Below are 2,955 nucleotides of genomic sequence, written 5' to 3'. Positions count from 1 at the left end.
TCATGTCTCCACTCAAATATCCTCTTATGAAAGGGATATTATAAAGAATGAAATCTTCTCTGCAAAGTACTTGAAGTTTCTGAGCAAAAATACTGGGCAAATACAGTTCATTACTATCACCAAAGTCACCAGAAGTTCACTTTCCAGATCCCATTGTAATATTCATCAATTATATTTGACTTGACTGTTATACCACACTTCCCACCAGCATAAACATGCACTAGTCATTTTTTTAATATTATAAAGTCAAACTTAAGTTCTGTCTTTGTTGACTGTTTTTAAGAGTTGTAGGTGGCTTTCACTACAACTTAATTGAAAACCAATTCTTTAATTATGTATTATTTGTGAAAAATAACAAAAACACCAAACAAAAAACAAATATTGAAATGTGCCAAGAGGAATTTAAAGAAAGAAAAGTTATTTCTAACATTTTCAAGAGTTTAGATAAAAATGATCTCTTTTAATTTGATAAAAACATCATCAATGACTTTGTAGTTTCAGTAAAAATACAGCCTACATAATTCCTTCTTCCTTTTTTTTCTCCTTTAGTTTGAAGAAAGACCAAAGAAAATCTAGAGGCAGAGATCTATCTTTGTTTTTCTTTTTTCTTTGAAAAAAGTATATCTTTTAGTTTAATGTTCTGGAAGTTCCTGTGTCAGAGAATAAATATACTGTCCAGGGGGACACTAACAAAAAAGAAGATAAAAGTCGTGCTGAGGTTTTGTCTCCCTGAAAGGCCAGGACAGGAGAGTATCAAAAAGAGCGGTAGAAGAGAAAGAACATAATTCCATTTGATCAGATGACCAGTGAGGACTTGAATGAAGATTTCACAGAAATCAAACTGGACAAGAAGTATCTATATTTGGCCTCACAAGCCAATTGAGAATTTATAAAGTTGAGTCTGGGAAAAGCTCTGACCCTCATATTATGAACTCTGGACTTTAAAAATAACGATATAGTAAGTATATATATATACACACATCTATATATACACATACATATATATATATATACACTTGTATATACATATACAAGTGTATATATATATATATACATATATATGTAATATATACTGATTGTAACAATCACTTCACTATGTATATATATTATACATATATATATACGTATAATATAAACTTATTGTGGTAATCACTTCACTGTGGAGAGTTTGGATGCATTTTAGTTATTGATAATGCATCAGTATTGGTTCATTAATTATAATAATACAACATATTAATATGAGATGTTAATTTTAGGGACAACCGGATAACTCTCTTTACTATCTTTGCAGGAATTCTGTAAATCTAAAACTATTGTAAAATTTTAAAACTTATTTACTGGTACTTCCAGCCAACCTCATGAGCCAGGTGCCCCAGGTAAGCAAAGTTTGGTGTAGGTTTTGGACGCACAACTTTGAGGGCAGCAGGACCCACCATCTTTTCTTGTCATAGGATGGCAGGATACCATCAAATACCTTGAGGTGGTGCAACATAGCCTGGCCTCCCTTGGTCTCGTGGGGCAGCATGTTCCTCCGCTGTCTGACAAATGTTCAGCTGGGCATTCTAAAGTGGTAGGGGGCTACAGAATGGATTGATGTTCATCCACTTGTGGAGGAAGGTCAAGTACTTCAACCTGTTTCTGTAGAAATTGCCAGAAATGTTGATGCCCTCATAGCCCATGACTATGACCTCCTGGCCCAGAAGCACTTGTTTGGCCATGATGGCTGCTGGGTGACCCAGGAGATGGCCTTGGCCATAGGGATCAACACCTTCCCCTCTGCCATCCTCAGCAGCCTCTTGAGAAAAGCTCTTTTTGTAATTTGGATATTAACTCTTTATTGCGTATATAGTTTGAAAATATTTCTTCCATTCTCTAGGTTGTCTTGTCAGTGTTGTTTCCTCTGCTGTGCAGAAGCTTTTTCATTTGTTTATTTTTCTTTTGTTGCTTGAGCTTTGGTAATATATCCATGAAATCATTGCCAAGACCAATGTCATATACCTTTCCATGTTTTCTTCTATTGACATTTCAGGTCTTAAATTTAAATCATTATCCATTTTGAGTCAATTTTTGTTTATGGTATGAGATAACGGTCCTATTTCATTCTTTTACATGTGGATATTCAATTTTCCCAGCACCATTTGTTGAAGACTTCTTTCCTCATTGTATATTCTTGGTACCCTTGTTGAAGATCACTTGACCATATGTGCATAGGTTTATTTCTGAACTGTCCGTTCTGTTCCTTTTGGTCTTTATGTCCATGATACCATACTGTGGCTTTTTAACATATATTGAAATTAGGAAGTGTGATTCCACCATCTTTGTTCTTTTTTCTCCGCCCCCCACCCCCCGACCCCCTACCAAGATTGCTGTAGCCATCTAATTCTTCTGGTGAAAATCCCATTGGAATGTTGATGGGAATAGCATCAAATCTATAGATTGCTTTGGGGATTATGGCTGTCTTAGCAATATTAAGCTTTCCAGTGCATGAACACAGAATATCTTTCTATTTGTGTCTTTAATTTATTTCATCAAAGTAGTTTTCAGCATACAAGTCTTTTACTCCTTGCTTATATTCATTCTTAAGTATTCTATTTTTTTTGATGTTATTCTAGATAGTATTGTTTTCTTTCCTTTTTTAATAGTTCGTTGTGTATAGAAACACAAGTGATTTTCATACATCAGTTTATGTTCTGCAACTTTATTGAATTTATTTGTTCTAACAGATTTTCCGTTGAGTATTTAGAATTCTCTATAAATATGAGAACAGTTACCTATAAACAGTTAATTTTACTTCTTCCTTTCCAGTTTGGATGCATTATATTTCTTTGTCTTACCTCATTATTTTATTTCAGACTTACATTTGTTCTTTTGAAATACTAAAAACATATTTATGTGTTATATAAAATTTTACTCTAGAAGATTTTTAAAAAGAAGCTATATTAAATGACAATGCAC

At 33.5% G+C, this 2,955-nt stretch overlaps 1 pseudogene; it reads right to left on the bottom strand.

The window, feature by feature from the left end:
- Positions 1–1,334: 1,334 nt before the first annotated feature.
- Positions 1,335–1,783, bottom strand: LOC123583083 (annotated as a pseudogene).
- Positions 1,784–2,955: the final 1,172 nt, after the last annotated feature.

This window comes from Leopardus geoffroyi, chromosome B1, assembly GCF_018350155.1.
Source record: "Leopardus geoffroyi isolate Oge1 chromosome B1, O.geoffroyi_Oge1_pat1.0, whole genome shotgun sequence".
Taxonomy (NCBI): Eukaryota; Metazoa; Chordata; class Mammalia; order Carnivora; family Felidae; genus Leopardus; species Leopardus geoffroyi.
Note: the sequence above shows the minus strand (reverse complement) of the source record. Positions and strands in the feature narration are given on the sequence as shown.